Raw genomic sequence first — 11,317 nt, 5'->3', positions numbered from 1 at the left:
GACCTGGCCCATGTTCCCTTTAACTACTCTCAGTCTCCAGAAGAGAAAGGATGGCATCACTGTAAGGTTGCACTAGCCAAAGTAAGAGCTCCCTCTCTACCAGAGTACTCCTCCATGACTGCCTGTTTCAGTGTTTAAATCTATGCAACACAAGGGTAATAGGCTCTGTACTTTATCAGTGCCAACCAGATTTACTAAACGTGTGAACAGGGTATATTTGTTTTCTTAAACATTACCAAGTAGAATTCAGTAAAGTCTTTTGAAATTCGTGTAGGATCCTTCAGCTTAGGGAAGGTAAAGGGAAATGTGTGCACACAACTGTTTGGTATGCTGGAGTCTCAGTAGGGAAACAGTTTCTCCCTTTGCCAGATATAGTAGAAGCAGAGTAAAAGGATAGCCCAATATTTAAAGAGAAAAAACATATTAAAGAAAGGTTCATCACTGAAACTGCAACATATAGAATATATATATATATTTATGGCATCGATAAAACTTGTTTGCTTCCTCTGTACTCAAAATCATGACGTTATCTCCATGACATACTCTGTTACAAAATTCTTAGTATGAAACAAGGTCTTCAGGGGACTTCTCTGCATTTTTCAGCAGCTTTTTAAAATAATTGCTATATCCTGTAGCTTTGGTGCTAACAAACCACTAAAGACAACACATTCTACACACTGCACCTGTACACAACTACCCTGTCCCACACAGCTGGAAAGTGCTCTCTGATGAATGGGCATACTAGAATCACATGAAATTATCCTGAATGCGAGGTCATTCATCATATCTGGCAACATCTTACTAAAACTGCAATGAAAGGAACCCTACCTCTATAGCTTCTTTCATCCAAATAGTTTCTCATGCTTTCCCAACGGTTAGCTTTTTAATATATGCTGTCAGCACACCTGCAAAGGGTCAGGCTCTCGGATGTCCTGAAATGGTGGTATTCCATTAATAATAGAGCAAGTTAACGTTACCTTAAACAAGTAAAAATGTGATCACAAATTCCTTTCCTTAGAAATAAATTATAACCAATTCTGGGACAGGTTCAACCACTGTTTAATGGCACAAAAACAACACCATCCAAGACATTACAGCAGGAAATAAAGAACACCTGCTCACAGAGATACAGCAAGGGTTAACTAACAAAGGAAACAAAACTGTCCAAGACATTTAAATATATTGTTCCAACACTATCTCCAGGAGAACGATACACCTACCAGATGAGCATGAGCATAACTTAGCTTAACCCTCTACAGAACATCCAGACACAACTGGGAGCCATACAGGGATTGTAGTCAGCCCCGCTGTCCCACCAAACCTACCTGGTGAGTCCCTATTTCCTCTGGGAGCTACCCCCTTAAATCACGAGTGTTTCAACAGGGCTACGTCTGCTGCAGCATGTAGCAACATGCTTCTTCAATCCAAAGCATGGACTGCTTTACTTGCTGCTTCAACTTCTTCTAGAAGGTGAAGAGCTGCTAGGAAGCTAAAATTACTTGTTCAAACACAGGGCCAGATATATGGCATTCAGACCACCCTGTTTACTCACCAATCTGCCCGTATATAAAGCAATTACAAAATAGTTGTTTGTCAGCAGATGACCATGCAAATTTACCCTTTGGTCATGTGAATCTAAAACACTATAGTGTACAAAAGTAGCATCACTAAGCTCTTGATAGCAAAAATTCTTTTCCATCTGCTACATAGCCCAATGACTCATGAACTAGAAATAAATTCCCAAGGTATAATAAATGGGAAGCTATGCAGGCTCTAAACTCACTTTTTTGTCCAGAAAGTTCTCCCTTCACATGTGTTGCTACAGTTCTCTCTTCCCAAATGATTTAATCAGGAAGAAGAGCAGATCGGAAGGATCCTGCCAGGAAATATGTGAATGAGCTGAAAGTGCTGTTATCAGACACACACACACACAAAAAAAAAAAACAGGGCAAGACACAGCATTAATGCTAACTATCTGTTAAAGATGTAGGAATAGGAGAATGAAAAAAAAAAAGGAAAAGTAAGATACTGGAGTCTGAAAAGAGCTGGACAGGAATCACAGGAAGCATTTAGGCAGAAATGGAAGGAAGAAGGACTTGTGCAGAACCTTGGCTGACAAGTGATTTGAGTGCGAAACACAAAACAATTGGTAGTTCAGAAAGAGACGTGAATAGAGCGAGATGGGCACAAAACCAGAAACAGCTGCAGATTGCTACCTCAGCGGCCACTTGAATGAACTGCACTCAAGGAAATCCAAAGCAAGATGGTCATGCCATCAGTGCAAGACAAAGAAAAAAGTATAAACAAAGCTTTTAGCTTTTTAGTCAGGAAAACCAGATGTACTACAGGATGTGCCAGAACAAGAGCTGGATAAGTCACAGGTGCCCTGTTAACTTCTTCCTCTGATATGGGGCTCAGACCTAGTAAGGGGCCAAAGGAAATAAAGCATGTATAGCTACAGAGTCTGCTGCAGACCTCCTATCCATCGCTGATGAAGAATTCACACACTGTGGCTTGTAACTTTGAAGGAAAAAGTTGCCTGTGAAGTTCGGTGGTTCTGAATGGCACAAGTTCCTAGGATGCAGCCACTCAAACAGAAATGCCAGCTCCAGGTGTTTCATAAGCAAGTGTGCATGCTCAAAAACCTGGACACAATTTGGCAGAGTTCCACTCAGAAGAAACTCTCGTGAAAGCTGCATAGGAACCGCAAGGAAAGGCTCAATGTCAGAAGCAGTAGGTGTAACAGGGACGACAGCAAACCATTAGGGACTAAGGCTTAGATTCCTCTGCCATATATATTTCCATCTTTATATTTTAATAAACTAAATGTTTTTCTCACTAGGAAATGCATTCTCAGATCCCTGAGGACTACATCATCAGCTTTAAACCTCGTGTTTACAAAGCTCGTTTTAGCCTTTCATTAGCTCTTTATCATTCCCTCTGTGCTGCTGTAGGTATCTCTGCTGCTGAGAGAGCCAGAGGCTTGCAGCGGTCTCAGTCACAGTGGATTTGTGCTCTTCACCACAACCCTGTTAATCGCAATCCTGATAAACACTTTGCCCCTCCTGCTGCACCCTCAGAGTGCTGACTCCCTGTTCACAAACAGTTACAGTAGAAAGAAATACATATCTTTCACTGCATTACTTTGTAATTACACTATTAAAAAAAAATCAAAAAGACCTTTTTGCTAATATTACTTTCAGCAAATTCCATCAAAAGCACAGACAACTGTTAGCAGATCAGTGCTAGTGAGTACTGAAAACAAGTTTGAAATTTTGGTTAAGCTTTGGTTGGACCATGGTTCGCTAGCATCTGATGTTCAACTCTGCGTCATGGCCCATGACACAGAGAATGCACAGTTCCTGAGAAATATGCAGGAGAGGAGAAGAGAAGAATGAACAGATATTTTAGCTGCTAGCTGCATTACCAAGAGCGTGCTTTGGAGTTGCTGGTAACAGATGCTTCAGTACAAGAATACTTTCAGTAGTTAGTTACTGAATATCTGGCCTAAATACATATGTATTCCTTTCTTACTTGATGGCTTGATTATATTCTGAAGTATATTATATTCCGGAGTTATCATTTCTTCTAAGGTTTTTTTAACCACCTTTCATTATTGAGAGATTGCTTGTTATGTACATATAGTGTTCCATATAAAAATTCTAACACAAGACTTTTAACCTCCACAACACCAGTAAGCAGTGCAGCAGTACAACAAGCAGTACAACAAGCAGTACAGCAGTAAGTTCCAGGGGCTGGCTATGTACAGATTTCCTTAGGTGTCAACATGCAGTTTCTTTGGAAATCTCCTGGAAACGTGCACTAATTTGCTATATTGTAGTGTTTTGTTAGACAAGATGCTGTCTCCTTGCATTTGTGAAAGACATGTAATTAATAATAATAAAAAAAGCACATCTTATGGAGGTAGTAGAAATAGGAGTAAATCCACTGGCTTTCAAAGAAGCCCAGAGCACCTTGCAGCATGAAGCCAGCACTGTGATTTCAGTATCTAATTAGAGAAAGCTGTGTTCAATAACAAAGTGTGTTTCACTCCAGATTAACATCATTTACTATTAAAAATCTCCTTGCTTTCTTTAACTTAATCCCAGCTTGAAGGGCTAAAGATAAAACTTGGAGACAGGCTTTCATTGTTGGGTGTCTCAGCTCTCTAATTAGATACCGCACTCCATAAAGCATGCGCTGCAGAAAAGCAGCAGAGGGACTGGCAGATTGAGGCAGATTGAAAATGTCTTAATCCTTCTGACCTTTACCACAATTTTCTTTCCCCAACAGAATACACAGCTGACCTTTTCTACCCACTGACAGCACAGCTTATGGCACTTTTCCATTAACCAAAGTTCTCTAAGTTCACTGCAGCTACTGCTGGTAACCCAGCTCAGTCCTGCAAGGATATTATAAGGCATAATTCACTCAAACCTTAACTGTTAGCTGATAACTGTTCCAGAAATCCACAAAGGCTATGCTTCCATACCTGCCAGCCTTCCAGATGTGCACAGAGGCAAAATACCTGCAAGGCAGCCAAACATTACAGATGCACCCAGCAGAAACAGGACCGAAGTGTTGCCAGATGCACCAAACATGTTCATCTAGGTCACAAACTCCATTGGGCTGAGGGATGTCTCAATAATTTGGCTCCCTACCCAGCACACAGGAGACCTTCCCCTGACATGACACTGGGAAAGTCACTAGGCCCCCCTGTGGCTCCACTCTCTACCTGTGAAATTAGGGTGGATCGCCTTTCCTTACTCAGAGCGTTACGAAACCCTTGAAGACAGTGAATCATTTCCAGCTACTCTGGTAACAGGGTCCAGATGGAGAAATTTGCAGAATATTTTAGGTGCACAGTTTATCATTTAAATATGGAAAGACAACAAAATACGGTGGGATATGGTATAAAGGTTTTATTGGTACGCGTTGGATATGGGTATTATTCATGACTAGAAAAGCCCAGAGTGATTCATGCAGGTCATATCAACTGACTACCAGCAAAATCTTTATACCCAACTGTACCATCCTGGTCTCTGTAAATTTCACACTTTTATTAAGAAAACCAAATGTTTGTGATACTTTTATATTATTTTTTCCACATCTTTTTAATTGAACCTATTTTTATATAGCTCCAGCTGTAAAGCCAGACTCTCTCTCTAACCATGTGTCCAACTACAAAGCTCGCTGAGGGAGAGAAAACAAAAAATAAAGTAATATTTCTATTCCAAAAATAACCCAAACTCCTATGCTTGCTTTCTCTCTCTCTCTTTTTAAAATTAGATTCAATACAGACAGCTAAAGCCAAGACTCTTTTGAGTGCTTATCATATGTCTTGTTAGAGAACACCAGAAATGGAGCAGTTGGACACTTTAGATCTACATAGGGAGGTGTGCCTCTACAGTCAGCAAAGAAAAAGATGCCAGGGTCTCCTAAGGAGTCAAGCGCTATAAGAATCTACAGTAAAAGAAAAGTTTTCTTCTGGAAATCCAGGCAGCAACTGCAGAGATGGTGGGGGAACAATATCTGTGATTTGGAAATACTTTCCCACTCAGACTTGGCTTGGGATCTCCTGGGGGAGAGGGCTCCAGAAGGGAACCCCGGGGGATCCCACCCACTGCGGGTTCACAGGGAAGTGAGCACTCAGAGAGATGGACAAAGACCCAGACACGGAGATGAAGAAAACAAGAAAAGAGAAGGAGACAGGGATATTTAGAAGAACTGGAATGCAAACCAAGCTTTCTTAAATGCACGATCACTGAAGAAACTGTTTTGAAAATAAAAGCGGAACTAGGGAGATTTGAAGAGGGAACTTCAACCACCAGTAGAGACCTTCTTGAGGAATGACTTCAGAACAGCCAACCGTCCTAAATGCAGCACTCAAGAGCGATCACAAAGAAAAAAAAAAATAAAAATACATCCAATGTGTGTGATCTGGCATAAGTACAGCACAAGAATCCTGGTGGTCTCAAATCCTCATTGGGTGAATGTAGTCTTAATTCCCCCGCAAACCACATTCTTTCTTTTGCTGTGTTTTGCATTTGTATTCTGCTGCTTAGTGAAGCAGCCATAATGTTTTGTGCTGTGATGACAATACTGTTCCTAAGGTTTTGCAAGAGGCTTCCACAAAGTATAAAGCAAATGCACTCACTGAGCATGGCACTGCAGCGAAGTGCTATTCCAGATTTTAAGGCAACCAGAACTACTACATATTTCATGTTCATTTAATTTAGAATTCTACTGAGATTTTTAAATACTTTATTCTTCATTTAAATGAATTTACAGTATGGGTTACTATTAAAAATTGTCCCTTGCTTCGGACAGAGTGACTCAGATTGTGAACGAACAATGTGACTTATGATCAAAATATAAAACAAAACAAAATACTGTGTAAAATATATTACATATATGTTATAAATACAATTATATGTTGCACCCAGAGAGCACTAGTATATTTATTAGTAATTTTTCCTTATTATTTTTTCTCCATTTATTGCTCATACAGAGAAGCTATTTGAAAGAAAATTCCTGAAGGTAGAATTCATAATTTTGTCAGGAAGGAGTAAGGTTTAGAAATCTTACATTAAAGCCTGATTTCTCCATAGAACCCCAAATTTATTTTTTTTTTTCCTCAACATACAAAGCTTGGGAAATCATCTAAAGGACTGATCGTTTGTTTTTACTTGGCTAGTAGATTTTGCTCTGACATCTCCTCCTTCATTTTTCATCAGATTCCCTACCAAATATTGAAAGCTCCACTGGACAATGCTAAGCAGTAGCAGACACCAAGGAAATCTGTGATAATCTTTGATTTAGGAAAAGAGTTTCAAATTTTAATATGAAGATCCTCTGTACAAATGCTGACTAAGAAGAGAAATAAAAATCTAAAAAGAAGAGATGCATAAGAAAGAGGGAAAAGCCTAAGCAGAAAGATCAAACGCAAATTACAAGCAGGAAAAATTGTAATGAAGAGCATGGAAATCTTTCAGAAAGTGAGTAGATGCTATGGAATTATTATTATTCCCTATAATGTTTGTCATAGAAACTCAAGATTGGATCCCAAATACAAAGTAACAGTCTCATTTCTCAGAGGGTAAGAATCTCATCACTAAGGACACTTAAAAGAAGAATGGAAAAAGGAATTGAAAACAAACCTGTAGTGGGCCAACAGATACCCAGAGCAGCATAAAATAAGTTCTCATTTTCCAAAATCTGTAGTTGCAGCAGAAGACAACACGTGCATGGAGGGAAAAGGGCACTGCATTAGAGGGTCTTACATCTCTGCAGAAGGTAGTTTTATAGATGTATGAACTTCCATTATGAAAGCACATATTCAGGAAGGTAAGATAAAGCTTACAAACAAACTGCCAACAACAAACACGCTGAAATGTTGCCAGCGAATGCAGAGATGAGGTGACTTCGCTGAGCCAAGGTCACAGATTCAGGTTAAGATACATTTTGTTTTTCTTTGACAGTCATCTGAATATATTATCAAAATCTGAAGCATCACTAAATCATCTTTGCTGTTCTGTGTTCTTTACCCATTTTTCCACTGTTTCTAGAATACTCTTCAGTAACACAATGGCGAGATGCTTCCTCAGCCTCTCTCTCTCCAAGATTTCGTCTTCAACATCCAACTCTGGATTTGTCACAGTCAATTCTGTTATCTACTGGCAGAAACCTTAACACTTTGGGCTCACTGCATCACGGACAGAAGGTCCTTTCCAGTGTCTGCTGTTGACAGGAATTCACAGAATGGTTTGGGTTGGAAAGGACCTCAAAGACCATCTAATTCCAACCCTCCTGCCATGGTAGGGACACCTCCCACTACATCAGGTTGCTCAAAGTGCCAACCAACGTGGCCTTGAACACCTCCAGGGATGGGGCATCCACAGCTTCTCTGGGCAACCTATTCCAGTGCCTCACCACCCTCTGAGTAAAGAATTTCTTCCTAATGTCCAACCTAAATCTACCGTCTTTCAGTCTAAAGCCACTACCCCTTGTCCTATCGCCCTTATAAAAACCTGCTCCCCAGCTTTCTTGTAGGCTCTCTTTAGGGACTGGAAGGCCACTATTAAGTCTCCCTGGTGCCTTCTCTCCTCCAGGCTGACCAACCCCACCTCCATCAGCCTGTCTTCATAGGAGAGGTGCTCTCGCCCTTTGATCATCTTTTTGTCCCTCCTCTGGACTTATTCTAACACTTTTGTGTCCTTCTTGTACTGGTGGCCCAGAGCTGAAGGCAGTGCTCCAGGTGGAGTCTCACGAGAGCAGAGCAGAGGGGGAGAATCCCCTCCCTTGCCCTGCTGGCCACAATGCTTTTGATGCAGCCCAGGATGCCGTTGGCTTTCTGGGCTGCAAGTGCATGTTACCAGCTAATGTTGAGCTTCTCGTCAACCAACACCTCCAGGTCCTTCTCCTCAGGGCTGCTCTCAATCCATTCTCTGCCCGATATCTATGCTTGGGATTGCCCCAACCCAGATGCAGGACCTTGCACTTGGCCTTGTTGAACCTCAGGAGGTTCGCACAGGCCCACCTCTCAAGCCTGTCCAGGTCCATCTGGATGGCATCCCTTCCCTCCAGCGTGTCGACTGCACCACACAGCTTGGGGTCATCAGCAAACTCGCTGAGGGTGCACTCAGTCCCCTCTTCCAGTCAGTGGGAACTTCACTGAAAAACTCTCCTTTCCCACTGATCTTTCTTTAGCAAACATCAAATAATTGACCTTAACACCCCCCATTAGAGGTGAGAGAGATTGCCAGGTTAAGCACACCATTCTTTTCCCTGAAACCTCAGTGTCACTTCAATGTCTGTCCCTGGGAGGAGTCTTAAAATAAAGTAAAGCTGCAACTGTGAGAAGCTGGACAAATACATACATATATTTCCCAGAATATTTAGTTACAGATGACAGAAGTTTGCAAACATCTCCCACTTCCTCAGCAGTTTGGACATGTATCGAAGTCATGCTCTTAAAATAAAATCTCAAGAAAAAATATTATGATCTTTCCTTGGTTTTGCATCAAATGTCAACTTTACATCCTACAGAACTGTAACAATTGCAGCTTCCCCTATACAAATGCTCAGAAAACGGACACTTCAGGTAACATCAAGCTAAGATTTTTCCACACCGAAATCCAGGAGAAGTAAACAGAAGAGAAGAAAAAGAAGAGAGTAAACATCAGCTGTTTCTACCTGCACAGTATCATTGACCATCAAATCTTGCAGGGAGAGGTTAAAGCAGCAGCAGCCCAGTCTGCTTTCTTCTCCATCTTTTAAAGGGTTTGTCTGTACATGTTTGAGTGGAAAGAGAGCTAACAGGAAGGGAAGGGAAGGTTCCCTTTTAGGGATGAATGAGAAAATGAGAATTTTCAGCACCACTGAATGTCACCAACTACCTTGTTGCTTCTTTTGGCATTATGAAGAGCAATACTTATGTCCTTATCTGCCATATTTGCTTTATAGGGTGTGCCACATACAGGCATTCCTTTGCCACAGTGTGGCTCAGAAAATCTGGGGGTCTCTCTTTGCAGAGCTAATTAGGTTAAAGATTCCTATTTCACTCCAGTATCTCTATCAAATGCGTGCAAGTGCAGACACCAAAGCTCTTAATTGCGCTCATCCTTGCTCTGTATTTCCATCCAACAGAGACAAACACTCTAGGAAAAAAAAAAGAAAAAAACAAGAAAAAAAACACCACCACACGGGAAAATTGCTAGTTAGAGCAAGATAAACATTAAAAACGGAGTTTGTTTTTTTTTTTCTCTGTTTTAGCAGCATTAGTTAGAAATCAGTCGGCTGCTTGTTTGGCATTCAGGGCCAAAGCTAAGCACCAATCTCTCCCTCGATTTACATTAGTCTTGAGAACACAAACAATAAGCAAGCTGGGGCTTAATTAGCCTGGATGTGGGGTCAGTCTGGTGGAACAAAACAGGATGGTCATTTTTGGAGCCATCCCAGTTTGAAAGAGGAACTACAGAGGGAGATTATGAGCAACAGAGAACTAGGGGCCTGCACAGATACCTCATTGAAAGCATTTCACAGACAGCAACTCCCTCGTGGCTTCTTTACTCCAGCTGACTGTAAGATACTACTGCCCAAGTACCGGCACTGAGCTGCTGGTCCCAGTCAGCCTTTGGCAGAGCTGCAGTGGTGCATCTGGGCTGAGCCTCCCATCCAGGAAGGTACAAACGTCACTGGTCCTAGAGAGACTTGCTTCAAATAGAATGTGTACTACACAACACACAAAAGGAACTTACTCGAGACTGAAAAGCCACCTCCACAGCTCTAAACCCTTTCTGTAACTATTTTTGAACAACACATAATAGAATCTTCTACTAAACCCAAAGTGTATGAAAAGCACAGACTTTCACCATTACAGCTGAAAGTGAACCTCCTTAAACTGTCTCCTGCACGTGGAAGTGAACAGTTGCAGGTATGAACAACACTCCACCAAACAGGGAGTCAAGAAGAAACACGTGCTAGAGGAAACACAGTGCTGTGATATCTTCTTTATCCAACCACGCTTTTCCTTTCCTACCTCATACCACAGACATTCTGGAACACATTTCATATTCTCTTTGTTAGTCAATATCTTAACAGCCTTCTTTCATTTCCCCGGCCTCCACAGCACTGAAGAGCAAGGGAAATGATGGCCCATTAACCTGAGAGATACTCAGATATAAAGGCGATAGGCTGATAGAAAATACTAAAGACAGACTGGATTAGTGTCATATGTGTATCTTTGTGCCATTCAGAAGAGGAATATGCAATTATTCCAAGGAAATTTAATAAGCTTTTGAAAGTTTTACCTTGGCAACCCATTCCCCAAGATACAAAACAATGAACAGAGAAATCTGAACAGCAGACAAGCGAACGGTTAAAATCCTGCTTGTGATCTGCTGCAGACGCCTTCCCTGGGAATGTTTGAGCATAATAGTTCTGTGTAGGAAGAAAGGAACTGTTGATATTTTAGTCACCTCCATGTATTCTAGTTTGTTGGTGGTGGTGCGTTTTTTTTTTTTCTTAATAAAAAATAAAAAGGTATAGTTAATGATTATTCAGAAGTGGACTATTATAACCATTAAAAATAATATTCATGCAGATTGTCATCATCTTCGGTGTCTCTCAGCACGTGTGTGGGTTGAAGATGAGCACCGTGGCCAGTAGGCAGGGTCTTTTTTGGTACTGTTGGGGGTGTATATTAAAACTTTAAAAGTTATTCTGATTAATTCACATCAAGTCAGTGTAATTTTCCTAACCGTTTAATTATTCCAGCTGCTAAGATTCCCAAAAGGGAGTCAATTATGCTCTTGAT

At 41.0% G+C, this 11,317-nt stretch overlaps 2 protein-coding genes across 9 annotated transcripts in view; one reads left to right on the top strand and one right to left on the bottom strand.

Moving 5' to 3' along the window:
- The window catches only part of NRXN3 (neurexin 3), a 940,418-nt gene that overhangs the window by 452,716 nt on the left and 476,385 nt on the right, over nucleotides 1-11,317 (bottom strand). The window lies entirely within an intron of this gene.
- Nucleotides 1-11,317, top strand: part of LOC310900096 (uncharacterized protein) — a gene marked incomplete at its 5' end in the record, with an annotated part of 101,050 nt that overhangs the window by 83,217 nt on the left and 6,516 nt on the right. The window lies entirely within an intron of this gene.

Source organism: Anser anser (assembly GCF_964211835.1).
Source record: "Anser anser genome assembly, chromosome: 5".
Lineage (NCBI taxonomy): Eukaryota > Metazoa > Chordata > Aves > Anseriformes > Anatidae > Anser > Anser anser.
This window is presented reverse-complemented; position numbering and strand designations above follow the sequence as displayed.